The sequence below is a fragment of the Propithecus coquereli genome, unplaced genomic scaffold (genome assembly GCF_000956105.1).
Source record: "Propithecus coquereli isolate 6110/MARCELLA unplaced genomic scaffold, Pcoq_1.0 Scaffold608, whole genome shotgun sequence".
Taxonomy (NCBI): Eukaryota; Metazoa; Chordata; class Mammalia; order Primates; family Indriidae; genus Propithecus; species Propithecus coquereli.
This window is the reverse complement of record NW_012152041.1, coordinates 22,445-38,937: the sequence shown is the minus strand read 5'-3', so window position 1 is coordinate 38,937 and position 16,493 is coordinate 22,445. Positions and strand designations below refer to the sequence as shown.

Sequence of the window (16,493 nt, the reverse complement as noted above, 5' to 3'; positions counted from 1 at the left end):
TCTGAGTGGGGCAGCTGCCCTCCTCCCCACTAACCAGGCAGGTAGGCGACCCCAGGGTGGCCAAAACTTCCACTTTCCCCAAGACTCCAAATATCCAAGTTTTTGGGTGAGGTCTCTGGATTTTTAAATGCCGGCAGCTAATTCTGCCTTTCCTCTTCCCTCTTCATCCTCAACAGGTGACCACAGCTTGTCGGGTGGGGCCCCTCCTCCTCGCCTGGGCAGACACACCTCGTGTCCCTGAGCCTCGGGCCACTTTCCTCTGAAATGGGCTCAGGACACGATCTCAAGGGTCCTGAGAGCCCCGAGAGGATGTGTGGCGGCACCTGGACCCCAGGTCAGCACGAGCCATGCTAATCCCACAGGGTCCTTCCCATGGGGTCTTGCCTCTCCGGAGGTTTCCACACACGCGCCTTTGGCTTCTGTGTCCACAAGGAGCAGCGACCTTGCTGGCTGGACCACCTTGAGGGTCCCCTTCGCCTTCTCTCGCGTCTGTCCGGTATTCGCGACTTTCTTAAGACTTGCAGTTCCGCGCGTGGACGTGCTCGTAGTTGTGCTTCCTGAGAGCGCGAAGACATTTGCTCCCAGGAGAAATGCAAATGGAGCGTTGTCTTCCTTCAGGTCCGCGTTGTAGGCAAAGCAGCAGCCCTGAGATGCCAGGACACCAGATGTGCTCTTAAGAGCTAAAGGGCAGGGGACTGAAGAGACAGCAGTGTCCCTGCTCCTGACCGTCCTCTAGGAGCCGGGCTCCCTCTGACCAGTTGGCTTGACTTAGACATGTCTGCTGGGCGGGCGAAGGCTGCCCTGACTAAGGGTGGCCGAGGGACAGGGAAGCAGCCTCCTCACCAGACCCCAACGGCGCGTGCCCAGGACAGCTGGTGGCTCATCTGGACCCAGCGTGGGTCACCCTGCAGGGGCTCTCCTGTCGCAGCGCCCAGGTCCCACTGCTCTCTACGCTCTGGCTGAAGGACGCTGACCACCTGGCGGGGCATGGTCACAATGCGGCCACCTGAGCCCCGCTTTATCAAGAACCCGCGTTGGAGACTAGAGATGGAAAACCGACCGGAAGGAGGATGGACGGGGAGGTGACTTCCGGGGCTGAGGCGGAGCAGCGGGTGAAACCTCTGCCTCCTGCGGAGCTCGCACGCCGGGGGTGCGACCTGCACACCTCCTCGGCCTCCCCCGAGCCCCCGCCATGCGCGCCCTCCCTGTCTCCCTCTCTCCCTCCCTCACACACACACACACACACACACACACACACACACACACTCTCTCCCTCACACGCACACTCACATGCACACACACTCTCACTCACACACACACACACACACACTCTCTCCCTCACATACACACACACACACACTCTGTCCCACACACACACACACTCACACGCACACTCACACACTCACACACTCTCTCTCTCTCTCCTTTCCAGGCATCTCCCCACACCTGTTCCCAGTGTGGTGACCTTGCTCTTAAGCCACAGCAGGCGCGAGCTGCCCCTCTCTGGGGCGACAGCAGGCGCTGCGGGCCGAGCAGAGTGAGCAGCCTCCGGGATTTGTGCCTCGCTTTCATTTTCTGTGCATGATATTACAAAGGTGTCGGGTCTGTCTCTGGGTGGGAAACAAATGTGTTAAAGTCTGTGTTTGGGTGAACTTCCTCTCTCAGTGAGGGAGGAGGTCAAGGGAGCACCCGCAGAGGAGGCCCCTGATTGTCAAATCTGGAAAACGAACGCCTGAACGGTGGAGGCGGAACCCCTGTTACACCCTCAAGAAGAATCAAAATTACAGTGGAAACCAGAGACCGGCACATGGCGATGCCCTTGCCCAGAGTGTCCTGAGGAAGCACTGGTCAGGCACCAGACACCGTGCATCACCGTCCGTGTGACTCAGGGTGGCCCCCGGCCCCTCCAGGCTGCGGCAGAACGGCGGTGGACGCACCCCGGAAGGCTGCCATGTGGACTGAGTGAGCGACGCACACACCGTCTTCTGCCCAGCTCCTAGCACGCAGTGCTCGGAAATCATTAGCACGCATGCCAGCCATGCTGTAATCACACGCGTGGAAACTCTTCTTAGTAATTGCTGCTGAGTTCAGAGAAAAGAAGTTGAAAGGGGTGTGTAAATCCAAACTGCCCCCGGCTACCAACGCTCCCTGACCTCCTCCCTCACTGAGAGAAATGTTGCCGTGGAGGGACGCGCATCTCCCCGGCGCACCCTTTCGCCCCCGCCAGGAGCTGCTGCCTTGGCTGAGACGGACCACTCACCCTTCCCCGTGTCTTTTGGGAGGAGAAGCCAGGAAATTGCTCCCTTATCCAGACGGACAGAATTCACCATCGTCTTGAAAGCAAGGAAAAGCAAAATATCCTCGGGTCCTCGTCTTTCCGAGAAAATCTCACCTCATTCTGCTGGATGACCCCTCATCCTGCTCACTAGGACCCTTGGAGAATCTAGCACAGCCCGGCTTGATACAGCCAGCCCAGAGGACATTTCTGAAGTGTCTCCTCGTTGGTGAGGGCGCGTTTTCACCTCTGGCCACCAGGTGGCGGAGCGGGCACCATGTTCCAGGCCAGAGGCGTGTCCCTGGCAAGGCAGCTTTCATCAGCCAGTGGGCAGCGCTGGCCACCCAGAGGGAGGGCTCTGGGCTAGTTCTAGAAGGTGGTATGAGCACTCATTCATTTGGGGGCAGAGCACAAAAGTCCTTCCGCAGTGTCTAGGTAACAAAAGCTACAAGAGCACCCTGAAACCCGAGCTGGCCACAGCCCGGGCAGGCCAGGCCCTCACGGGCTGGGCCAGGAGGACACTGTGCAGCCACCGCCCCGGGGAGTGGAGAGGTGGGACTTCTGTGCGACCTAAATTTGGCTCATGTCTTGAGATGTTCTCCAGTGTGTGCGTCCCCAGGTCCTTGCGTGTGGCTGGAACACACACAGCAGACGTGGGGCGCCCAGGGGTGTGGACGAGACCTCCAGCCGTGCAGGGTGACACCGGGTTGGGAAGAGGAGGAGGAAGCAGCACCGAACTGCGAGAGGTGCAGGTTCTGCACCAGGACCTTCCAGGTGGGCACAGGGGCGTATCTGCAGGACATGCATTCACCTGGTTATAGCTTTAATCACATACTTTAATATTTACACGGGAATGTGAGGCTCAGTTTGGATTCTTGCTCAAGCTCAGAAAGTAACACAGCCCGAATAGTCCCAGTCCGAGCGCCATCATCTCTCCCCTGGCTGACCAGACCACCTCCTATCAGGTCTCTCCGCTTCTCCTGAGTCTCACACTCCAGTCTGAGCATCCGGAGGAATTCCAGCAAACTAAGTCAGTCTCACACCCACCAGCTTAACACACTTGGCCCAACACCAATCTCCTCACCCACGTCGATAAAGCCGTGCCACCTCTTGGGTCACATCTGGCATCCTTCTCTGCCTAGACCCCCAGGCTCAAGCTCTGTCCTGGCCCAGTCACCCTGTCTTTTGTTGTTTTGTGTTTGGGCACACCCAACTCTTCACTGCCTCAGGCCCTTTGCACTGGCTGTTCCCTTGGCCTTCCCCCAGCCCTTCCTGGGGCGGTTCTTTCCTCCTACCCTTCAGAGGTTTACCTGTCACCTCAGAGCAGCCTCCCTGGGGAGCCAGTTGAAAGCAGCCCCCGGCCCTGCACTGGTCACTTTATCTCACTTCGTCTTATTTTAATCCCCTGCGCGGCACTGACTGCAGGGGCAGCAAACCTTTCCGTAAAGGGTCGGAGACCCCTGAGGCAACTGCTCGAGTCTGCCACGTATGTATGCCAGCCACAGACAAGAATGAATGAGGGGCGCGGCTGTGTGCCAATAAAACTTTGTCTACAAAACCAGGTGCTGCCGGCTGAGGCTTGCAGGCCGTTATTTGCCGCCCCCAGAACCGACTTACACTGTCTGGCGTTTCTTTTTTTTTTTTTTTTTTTTTTTTTTTGAGACAGAGTCTCACTCTGTTGCCCGGGCTAGAGTGCCATGGAGTCAGCCTAGCTCACAGCAACCTCCAACTCCTGGGCTCAAGCGATCCTTCTGCCTCAGCCTCCCGAGTAGATGGGACTACAGGCATGCGCCACCATGCCCAGCCTCATTTTTTCTATATAGTTTTAGTTGTTCAGCTAATTTCTTTCTATTTTTTTAGTAGAGACGGAGTCTTTCTCTTGCTTAGGCTGGTCTCGAACTCCTGAGTCAAACAATCCTCCCGCCTCGGCTTCCAAAGTGCTAGGATTACAGGCGTGAGCCGCCACGCATGGCTATCTGGCATTTTTCTTATTTGTTTCCTGGCTGGGTCTGGCCAATTCTGTTCACTGTCGACTCTCCAGTGCCTGGAACAGCTCTTGGCATTCACCAGACGCTGTGAATATCTTTCTAATGCGTGAACGAATATTATTTGATAACTGCATTGCTCTTTGAAGCCCTGGTGAATCTCTTGGTTTCTAGTTTCTTTTCTTCCAGTACCTGTTTCCCCCTGGCAATTTAGCTTTCACTTCCTCATCAGAAAAGGCAACTAAACATCAGCAGGCAGGTGGGGAAGACCATCCACAGTCCAGAGGGCCAGATAAGAGCACCGAGAGGGATGTGGCTCCCCATAGGTGGCAGGATGCAACTTGACCCCACATGGACAGAAGCAGCAACTCAATTATGCAAATGCAGTTTACTCGTGGATTTTTCATTGTGGTCAAACTCCCACATTTTTCCTGTTTTCCAAAATATTTCTGGGCACCTTTCTTCGCTGTCTAATCTTAAGAAAAGATTTAGGTTTGGAAAAGATTTAGGTTTAGGAAAAGAAACTACTTGTACACATGATCTTAGCCAAAAGGCAATAGGAAAAGCAAACTATCTTTAATATCAGCTTATGGAAAATCTGGTTAGAAGGACAATAGAACAAAATAAAAATCAGGCAACTGCCTAATCTCCCTGAAACTTTTAAAATCAGACAAGAATGGGACTTGCAGGGATCGATGTAGTGAAAACAGGTGCCGATGCAAACTCTAGATGCAGCCCCGCTCCCTGCCTGTCATAACAAGAGTCCCTCCTTTTTTCTGGAGGGACAATTGGGTTTGGCTTAGCAACAACACAGTCCTCGGGCAGGTTTGGAGGCTACACTGGGCTCTGTTTTATCGGTAGGACTGGGCGCAGGACAGAGTAGACAGCACAACCTTCTTTTGTAATAAGGTGCTACCTACAGCCAGGATAGAGCTGCGGGGGCTTTCAGAGACCCCCAAAGCAATGGCGAGCTGGTCAACTACCTCTGGTGGGGGGGTGATCTGCAGCATTTGCTGATTCCTGTGGTGTAAATGCTCCCACCCTGGCTGATTTCCAGACCCCATGTGATCTCACTGAGTTGGGAAGACATGCACACGGACGGTACCAGGGGCTCCCGCACACCACTGGCCCCAGTTCACTTCCTGAGGAGCTGGGCCAGAGCAGACCCCACACAGGTCCGCCGTGCCCTGTGTTCTTCCTTCCCCCACGAGCCCTGGCCTTGGCCTCAGCCACCCTCAGCCCCGCCCCTCCCAGGTGGGGTGCCCATGTGGGCCCCTGGAACGCCCTGGTTGCAAGGTCCCATCTCCCATGGGTCAGCCCCCTGCACTGTCTAATGATCACAGCAGCCGGGCCCTCTCCCCTTCGATTCTCCAATGGTGCAGGGAGAAGAGATGACTTTGGTTCTAGTTCCAGAAGCCGAATCCCCATTGCTTCCCCAGCCAATGTGGTTTGGAAATACATTCTGAGGCAATGTCAAATGATGAGAGCTGAGAACACAGGGTGCATTTCTATCACTAATTTGGCCCATTTGGAAACCAAATAAAATGGCAGGCTATTTAGGGCCCCCACCTCGGCTGTCCCAAATACAGACCCCTCCCCATGAAAGTGTTCTGCATCAACCCGCAGTGGTTCTTACGGAGGGTGGCAGCACCCTAGGGGGTGTCACGAAATGCGTGGAGGTGTTTCTTGGTTTTCACAATATTGGTGGGTAGGGGATGCTAGGACATTAGATGCTGGGGGTCCAAGGACAAGAAGCATCCTGCAAGGACAGGACGTCCCACCCACCCCAAATGCCCACAGCGCCCTGGTGAGAGACATGGAAAATATCAAGAAGAAAATGACACTGAAAGGAAGATGGTACCAAGATGCTCTGGGTGTGAATGACTCTCTTCCTTCCCCCTCCCCATTGAATTCTGGTGGTGAACAATCTCTTCCTCCAGGTGACCCGAGTTGTAACTGCAAATAACTCAATTTCTAGGCTTTCTCCACAGGTACTGTCTGCTCCTTGCTCTCAGCCCCTGCCACAGTCCTCCTCGTTGTATTCTCCAAGGATGCCACCGTGACAGCTCAGTCATTTCCAGTAACTGAGTATTCCAATATCGGTGGACCAGGTGCCAAGCAGTTATTTACGTGGGGATTGATTTTCACATGTGAAAAGGACATAGGGTGCTTGGAAATGCCTGGCAGACAACACCTCCCTTGCTGGCTAATCAGGAAGCTGAAGTCTAGAGTCCTTGAGGGATGAGGAAGGTGAACAAATATGAGGGACCCCTTCAACGCCGAGCCTAGAAGATTCTGCTGAAGGGAAGGGGGACCTGGGCTCTGCACGGGACAGTGATCCCTGTGCACCACGAAGCAGGGTCGCTCAGCACAGCCACAGCATATTTAGTGGCTATTTGTATTTGAATGGGTATAAACTGTGTGTTCATATCCTTTGCCTGTTTTATTACTGGACTGTCATTGCTATTAATTTTAACTGACTGACTTTGCTTCAGGAATTAGCAAATATTCAACATAAGAAAATATTCAGTATAAGGCCAATTGGAGCATTGTTTGTCACTAAGCTACTTTAGGTTGGATTTCTATCAACTTGCATCCAAAATAGTTCTGACAAATGCAGGGAGACGTACACTTAAGGAGATAATTTCAATAGAATAAGCCAAGTGAAAGAGAGAGAAACACTATGGGAAGTAATATATTAAGACAGACTCATATAAATTGAACATGTATACTATAAACTGTAATGCAACTACTAAAGAAACAAAGAGACACAGCTAATAAGCCCCAACAAAGGAGAAAAATTACGTCACAAAAGATATTCAGAATGTACAACATCAAGAGTGAACCCTAATGTAGACTTCAAACTCTGGGTGATAATGATGGATCCATGCAGGCCCGCCAGTTGTAACAAAGGCACCACTCTGGTGGAGGATGTTAGGGGGGCTATGCATGTGTGAGGGCAAAGGATATATAAGAAATCTCCATACCTTTCACTCAATTTTGCTGTGAACCTAAATTGCTCTAAAAGAAAAAAGTCTGTTAAAACAATTCAATACAAAAGAGGGCAGAAAAAGAATTACAAATAACATATTTGACAAAGAGAAATCAAATAGCAATAAAGTAGATTTAAACCCAACTATATGGACGTGAGGAGGAAGGTGGCAGGGAGCCGGAGGTGGCGCTGCAGCGACTAAGCGGGAGCGAGACCAGCTGTACCACGAGTGCTACTAGGACTTACCCGTCCAGGAGGACATGATCGCAGACAGGGTCCGCACCGATGCGTACCGCCTAGGCGTCCTGCAGAGCTGGGCAGCACTCCGGGGCAAGACGGTGCTGGACGTGGGCGCGGGCACCTGCATTCTCAGCATCTTCTGTGCCCCGGGCTGGGGCCCGGCGCGTGTACGTGATGGAGGCCAGCGCCATCTGGCAACAGGCCTGGGAGGCGGTGCGGCTCAAGGGCTGGAAGACTGAGTGCACGTCCCGCCGGGGCGGGTGGAGACAGTGGCGTTGTCAGGGCAGGTGGATGCCTTCGGGAGCGAGTAGACGGGCTATGGACTCCTGCACGAGTCCATGCCAAGCTCTGCGCCCCATGAGCGAACCAAGTGGCTGAAGGCGGGCGGCTTCCCAGCCAGTTTCCGCCCGGCTCTTGGTAACCCCCACCAGCAAGCAGAGGCCAAGTGGCGCCTGGGGGTCTGGAGCCAGGCGCAGCAGCGCTACGGTGTGCACGTGAGCTGCCTGGAGAGCTTCCCTGCGCGCTGCCTCGTGGGCCACTCGGAGATCGTGGCGCGGGGCCTGTCCCGAGAGGATGAGCCGGCCCGGCCGCCGCCTTTGCTCAGCGCGGGCTGCCCGCGCGGGCTGGGAGCCCGAGCTGGAGGCCGCGGTGGCCGGGCGCTTCCGCTGTGGCTGCTGTGGCTTGGCGCCCACGCACGGCTTGGCCATCTGGTTCCAGGTGACCTTCCCCGGAGGTGACTCGGAGAAACCCCTGGTGCTGCCCACCTGGCCTTTCCACCCGGCCACCCACTGGACGCAGGCGCTCCGCTACCTGAACGAGCCGGTGCAAGGGGAGCAAGACAGCGACGTTTCACGCCGCTGCCCTGTCGGGACAGCCCCCGCCTGCGCGTGCTGCTGCGCTACAAAGCGGGGGACCGGGAGGAACAGAGCAAAGACTGTGCGCTGGAAGACTGAGCGTCGCCTTTCCTCCCGGCTACCTCCCAGGGCGGCCCCAGCCGCGCGGGAGAGGGTCGGAGGTCGGAGCAGAAAGGGAGGTCCCCCAGGCAAGTAGGGGGCGATGTCTCTGTCTCCCTTTCCCTCACGGCTGCGGAGGGAGAGTGATTTCAGTGTCCTTTTGAGGAGATTCTTTTGGCGGTATTTATTTGAAAAGTGATCCCCCTCACCGACGGACACAGCGTGTTGATTAATGTGCTTTTAAGCCTCAGAAGCGTGTACTACCAAGCACTTGTATTTCCATTTCTTTTGTGGGAAAAATGAACACGAATGAAAATGTCAGTTTATGCAGGGTCTACGCACATTCCTGACACCTCACACCGTTTCTGAGTCTGAAGCTGGGGAGATCGGTAAAAGGGTTCATTTAGACTCCATAGATTTCCAATATGACTTTTTTCTTCTTTTTTTTTTTTTTTAAATAATTTTTATTTCAAAATATTAGTGGATACAAGTGTTCTTATTATATGGATAAATTGTATAATGCTGATGCCAGGGCTTTTAGTGTGCCTAGCACCAGAATAATGTACATTGCACCCAATAGGTAAGTTTTTATCCCTCGTGCTCCTCCCACCCTCCCCTCTCCTTAGTTTCCAATGTGGTGCAAATTAGTACAATCTCTACGGCAAACAGTATAGAGATTCCTCAAAGAACTAAAAGCAGATTTGATCCGGCAATCCCACTACTGAGTATTTACCCAATACAACTTTTATCTCTCTCCAAAGCCACAGTTTCTCAGTCTCTGAATTAACTCCCTCTGTCCCTAGGTGCCTCTAGGCTACGCGGTGATTCTTCCTCATTGTTTTCTAAATAAATTTCATTACTGATAATGAAGGGGAGGAGATGAGGAAACCCTTTCAATAGCCCTGTTCTCATTACTCTTACTACTTTCACAGGGTACTAAAGTTGATGAACACATTTATCCATTAAGTAAAATGGACTTTATGTAATTGTACAACATACCTAAGAAATTCAGATGGTACATTTAGGAGAAAAAAACCTGAAAGACAGCAAACTAGTATGATTTTAAAAATTATTGTTTTTACTATTAAGACAACCAAGAAAATGTTCTATGTATGTTCCATAATAAATATTTGTGTAATTCCTATGAAACAGGCTGGCGGAAGAGTTTTCTGAACCTAACCCAAGGGCTTATTCATCACCATGGATAAATTATTGAAGCTCACTTAATTAAGGAAAATATTTTCCCAGCTAGAAAAGTGCTCTCAACTCTCATTTATAGGCGTCATGTGACTTGGCCTACTTACAAGTAGTGAGAGTTTCCATTTTTAGTTTTGTTTGTTTGTTTGCTTTTTAGCTCAACCGAATGTGAAAGTTGTGAATTTAGGAAAATCACTCGTAATGAAGTATGAGTCATGTTATCAAATTTATTTCACTGTTTCCCTCCTTAACCCTGTAGCTAATAAAACATTGGCATTCTCACTTTTTATAGGTGAAAAAAACCCAGTACATTCCAATAGACACTTAAATAATCTTTGGGTGGGCCTCTTAAACCATGTCCAAGTGCGTCTTTGAAATTCTATGTTATACTCTCTTGCCTGTATATAAGTTTTGAATAATTTTTCTTAGCAAGCATATCTGAGCATGTTTTCTCACCTGTGGCTGAACCTGGGTGAAATTCTATTTGCCCAGGGATTGAGAAGCCTCCTGGGCAATGACTGATGCTGTTCGCACCAAGGAGCTGAGATACACAGGGCCAGGCCAGGCAGCCGCTTATCAAGGGCAGGTCAACAGGAGCTGGGTGCTGGCAATGAAGCAATGCATTGTCTGTGGAGAGTTTAACACCAGTTAAATTAAATAACTAAAAGTTAGTCTGCTTTTTATAATCACCGTGCACCAGCAAGTCTAAGCAACACGATCGATAAAATACTCATCCTCTCTGGGCCAGACCACTCCATCTGCCTCCACCTGGGAGGAGACGTCTGGGAACCAAAAGGAAGGTACCACAGAGCACATTGGCAGTGTGCTAGAAGAGAGAGAACACATCCCAGGTGAAAACGAGTTAGATTGACCCAGAAACAAAGCTTTGTCTTTCAGTGATCCGATCAGGCAGGAGATTCTGGGTACATCATTGCTCTGTCAAATTGTGTCCCCCGCGGAACTCGTGTGTTGAAGTCCTAACCCCCGGTACCTCAGGGTGTGACCTTATTTGAAAATAGGGTTGTCTCAGATCTAATTAGTTAAGATGAGATCATTAGAGTGGGCTCTAACCCATTACTTCCCTTTTGATAAAAGGGAAAATTTGGACGCAGAGACACAAGCAGGAAGGACAGCATGTGGCGGCAGAGATAAGGGCGATGCTTCAACAAGCCAAGGGACAGACGCCAAAGATTGCAGCAAACAATCAGAAATTAGAGGAGAGGCATGGAATAGGTTCTCTTTCACAGCTCTCAGAAGGAAAGACCTCGATCTTGGACTTCGGGACTTCTTGGACTCCAGAACTGCGAAGTGATAAATTTCTGTTGTTCAAGCCACCCAGTTGTAGAACTTTGTTATGGCAGCCCCAGAAAACACACTGAGCAGCTTCAAGGTCTGTTGTAGCACTTACCACACCGACAGTCATTGTCTACATACAATGCACCATAGTGCTGAGACCAAAGCAGCTGGCCACAGAAACTAGGGTATATTTCACTCAAATTTATAAAGTTCTTTATAGCCCAAGAAGCCGTTGAACATATATAGTAAGTCATTTGCTCTTTAGAAGATCCTTGTATGGTAAGTTGGACAGCTATTATCCCCATTTTTCAAAGGAAAAAATCTGGGTTTCAGGAAGATTGAAGAATTTGCTCAAGAACACAGAGCTTGTAAGAAACACAGGCAGGATTTGAACACAGAACACCTGATCCTGCGGCCAATTTTCTGTCCGTTAGTGATTCTTGGAAGATGCATCATATCCTCTCCTCTTCACCCCTCATCACAGGATGACTGTGTAATTTCCTACTTCTTCAGGGTCTGAAACAGAATTATAACAATTTAAATATTCATCCCCTGTCTCATCTTAAAGCTAACGTATTTATCTCAAAGACTGGGCAGATTTATAGTAACCAGACAGTCCGTGCATTTGGAATGACTTTTGCAGATTCGGGTAGCAGTTGAAATTAATCTGGCCAATTCATATACCCCACACCTAGTGTGTGAACATGGGAGGCTGTGAGAGGAAGACATAGCTACACACACAAGGTGATTTTGTGGGTACTTGTTCTTAGTCACAAAGCTGTTAGGTTAAAGAGGTTTCATAGATATTGCCTCCACTGCACCAATCATCTTTCCTAGGTATCGGAAATCCATCACATGGTTTTCTTGTTCTATTATTTCTCATCAATCAGGACTTGTCCTAGGGGATGTCAGACAAGGGATATATTGATATAAATTGCACCCATGGAACAAATTTTTCTGGGAAAATTGGGACACGGACTGGGAGTTGAAGATTAATATGATCAAGAAATATCATTAGGATATTCTAAGTAGGAAGGAAAAAAATGGACAAATACAGGTAAGTAGACTGTAATGTATAGTTACGGTTTAATATCGTACTATTATCTTTGTAACTCCTAGAATCTCATTCATTCATTCTTTAAATATTAAGTACACAGGAGATGATAGGCACTGTTCTATGCACTGAGACTCAGCAGTGAATAAAGCAAGGTCCTCACTCTCCTGAGTCTTAAACTGTGATGAGGAAAACAGGCAATACACTAGGAAGTAAGTATGCCATATACCAGACAGTAATACAGACTATAAAGAAATAAAGCCAAGTAAGGGGAAGAGCTCAGTAAAAAAGTTATATTTATTAGTAATCTAAACAAAGTGAATCATGAACACATGAATATCCAGGAGAAAAGCTTTTGAGGCAGAGACAGCTGTAAATGCAAAGGCCCTGGGGCAGAAGCATGGTTGACATAGGAAGGTGGCCAAGGTGGAAATGCTCAACACACAATTATTGATTGAATGATCGTGGCAGTGTAAGGGATTAAGAAAAGACTAGAGTATTTTGAGTATAAGATTTATATTAGGGAATGAAGAGGGAAAGATCATCCAGAGTATGCATTGGCCTAAGTTTTTATAGCAATTTAACTTTTAGCTTTGTATGTCTTCTGGGAAATCTCAATGCCTTGGAAAAAACAAACCAAAGCTTTCATCATTGAGCTCTGTCCCAGTGTCTGACCCGACTCTAAGTGCTTTACAAACATGGTTTCATTAAATTCTTATAACAACCCTTGGAGGTAGGTATTATTATCCCCATTTTTTAGATGAGGAAACTGAGGCTACAAAAATTTAAATGAAGATTCTAAACAAGAAAGGGAGGGTAAGGATTTAGTAAGGTGTGCCTGACTGCAAAGCCCCAGCTCTCAAACAAAACTTTACCCTCTCTCCATGTCTTACAGGTCCAGTTTCATCTCAAAAGAATCTAAAGTTATGTAACTTGCCATCCTGTTCCCAAGCTCTGTCATATTGGAGATGAATTACGTAAATTCTTAGATCTGTACAAGACACACCTCTGTGATGAAGGGGCTTTCTGTCCCTGTGTATTGCATGTTTGGATTTCTTTGTTCATGTACTTATTAAACATGTACTGACTATGAACTGTGGGTCTATGCACTCTGCAGGGAGCAAAAATGGAAATGATGCAGCTCTGCCCCAGTAGGGCCCCAATAGAGAAAGGGCCAACATTGTGGGGTTTCAGGAAGACCTCCAAGGACCCTCCCAGCAAGAAGGAGATGATACTCTGAAATTTAACAGTTCAAGGAGAGATTAATACAAGACCTATTTACAAAGGTGTAGGCAGGATAGAGGGAAACCACAGGGATAGTGCAGGACTCTGGGGCGCTAAGGAAGAATAATCTTACGGCATGTATAAGCACTGCTGAATCCTGCTAGGATATTGAGGTTGGATTTGAATTAAACTTTTCTATTTTGAAAATGTTTACTGCCAAATCTATATACGTGAATGCCCCTAAGATTCTGTTTTTGGTAAATGCTAGACAAGGGCATTTCCCTAGTGTCTTTTTGTCCCCTTGCTCCTTTTTCTATCAACATCAAACACCTTTTGTTAACAGTAGCCTCCTTCAGTGATTCCAGTTATCTTCACTGGAAAATTCTGCCATGCTTTTTACTGTTGTTTGCAGATTCCCCAAGGACTCCACTTTTATGCCAACCACTTCTATTCCTAAAGTGATCAAACCATCTGTTGCTTGCAATGAACATCTTTTCCTCCATTTCATCAAGAGGTCCTAGTTTTCAACATTCTAGAGACACACAGAAAGTATTGCTTGGCTCAGAGTTGCATGAGTTTTCTATTGGTCCATAACAAATTACCTTTAGAACTTCGAGATTTACCTCAAAAATTATTATCTCAGTTTCTATGAGACAGAAATTTAAGAAAAATTTAGCTGGATAGCTCTGGCTCTGCATCTCTCATGACAATATAGTTATAATGTGAGATGGGGCTGCTTGCAAGATGGTTCACTTATACTGTTGTTGACAGGAAGACCCAGGCCTTGCCATGTAGGCCCCTCCATGGGCTGCTTGATGTGTCCTCAAGCCATTATGCTACCTTCCTCCAGGGTGCGTGACCCGAGAGAGAAAGGTTGAAGTTTCAGTGCCTTTTATCCACCATCACATTCAACACATGCTAGTCATTGGAAATGAGTCACTAAGTCCATATACTCAAGGAGAACAAAATTAAACTCCACTTCTTAAAGGAAGTATAGAATTAGTAGACATACTTTAAAGCCATTGGCAGCAGTATATGGATACACTGCTCATACATCCATTAAATCAAGAGACTTACTGTCTCGTAAGTCAGTCCATTACATTTTCTTATCTCTCAATTTCAGCTGATTGCATTGGCCTGATGCCCATCACCTCACCACTAGCCTCAGTGGTCTTTGGCCATTATCAGAGGAAAATCTTTCATAATGAGAAAGCACATAAAAGCAGGGGAATAAAAATAGAGCCATATATTAATGGTGGGAGACTATATTTATCAATCATAAAGCCAAATACCGTTATCTACAAAGGCCTTTACCAAGTGCTCTGCTGAATAAGAGTGCAAATGCTGATTTCTTCAAATTAAGCCCAGCCTTTTGGAGGGTTAACTGAATTAGTCAGTCCCTCTAGGCTAAGTTTGATAAAAGATTTATCAACAGATAGGAAACAACTCAAAGTTGTGATAGATTTTAGGAAATCCCGTCATGCCCCATATTTGCAGAATTATAGAAAATGGTTCTTTGTTACGGTAAATGATGAGATGAGGAGGATGGAAGAGAAATACTCAGATTGACCAATGGCTTAGTAGAAATGAGTGTAGCAGATATATTCCTACATTTTTCATTCACTGTAGATTGTGATGACTGTCTCACCTTCAACCAACACCATCACTCCAGCATTGCAGCTGTTAAGTAGAATAGTAACGTGCCTACATGTTTTTTTTTTTGATTTCAAGATATTGCAGGGGTACAAACACTTTGTTTACATGAATTGCTTTCGTACAGTTTGACTCAAAGTTGTAAGTGTGACCATCACTGAGATAGTGTGCATTGGGCCCGTTAGGTGTGAATTTACCCATCCCCTCCTGCCTCTCCCACCTGCTTGATTTCTGTTGAGTTTTACTTATATATGTGCACGTGAGTGTTGGTCAATTACTTCCAATGTAATAGTGAGTACATGTGGTGTTTGTTTTTCCATTCTTGTGATACTTCACTTAGAAGAATGGTCTCCAGTTCCATCCAGGTTGTTACAAAAGGTATTAGTACACCGTTTTTTCATGGATGAGTAGTACTCCATGGTATACATATACCATATTTTATTAATCAACTCACGTATCGATGGGCACTTGGGTTGATTCCACATCTTTGTGATTGTGAATTTTGCTGCATAAAACATTCGAGTAGAACTGTCTTTTTGATAAAATGACTTTTTTTCCTTTGGGTAAATACTCAGTAGTGGGATTGCTAGATCAAATGAGAGTTCTAATTTGAGTTCTTCAAGGTATCTCCATACTACTTTTCATAGAGGTTGTAGTAGTTTTCAGACCCTCCAACAGTGTTTAAGTGTTCTTTTCTCTCCGCATCTGCACCAGCCATCTGTTGTTTTGGGACTTTTTGATAAAAGCCACTCTCACTGGAGTTAGGTGATATCTCGGTGTGGTTTTGATTTGCATTTCCCTGATGATTAGAGACATTGAACGTTTCTTTATGTTTATTGACCATTTGTTTATCTTCTTTTGAAAAGCTTCTGTTCATGTCTTTTACCCATATTTTAATGGGCTTATTTGATTTTTTCTTGCTGATTTATTTGAGTTCTTTATAGATGTCGGTTATCAGCCCTTTATCAGATGTATAGCATGCAAATATTTTCTCCCATTCTGTAGATTGTCTATTCGCTCTATTGATCCTTTCCTTGCCTGTGCAGAAGCCTTTTCATTTAATCAGGTGCCATTTATTTATTTTTATTGTTGCCATGATTGCTTTGGGGTCTTCTTCATAAATTCTTTGCCTAGGCCTCGAGGATTTGTGGGACTATAAAAACAGATCTAATATTTGTATGATGAAATATCCTCTGGGAAAAAGATAGTGAGACTGAAAATGTACTTAGGGAAATACTTCCCATATTTGGTAAAAGACAAATTTGCAAACTCTAAAGGGTGAGTGAAACTCAAACAGGGCAAATCAAAAGAAATCCAAATCAAGACAAATTATAGTCAAACTTCTGAAAACTAAAGACAAAGAAAAAATATTCAAAATAGCTAAAGAAATGACACCTTACCTTTACAGCTGTGGTCTCCAGGTCACAGACTGGTACCAGTCCATGGCCCATTAGGAACCAGGCCACACAGCAGGAGATGAGCCGGGGTGAGCAAGAGAAGAACCATTTGTATTTACAGCCACACCCCATTGCTCACATCACCTCCTGAGTTTCACCTCCTGTCACATCAGCAGTGGCATTAAATTCTGCATTATGGTGAGTTGTATAATTATTTCATTATATAT

The 16,493-nt window shown here is 47.5% G+C and overlaps 1 pseudogene; it reads left to right on the top strand.

The window, feature by feature from the left end:
- The first annotated feature begins 7,455 nt into the window (after positions 1-7,455).
- Positions 7,456-8,445, top strand: LOC105822401 (annotated as a pseudogene).
- The last annotated feature ends 8,048 nt before the right edge of the window (positions 8,446-16,493 follow it).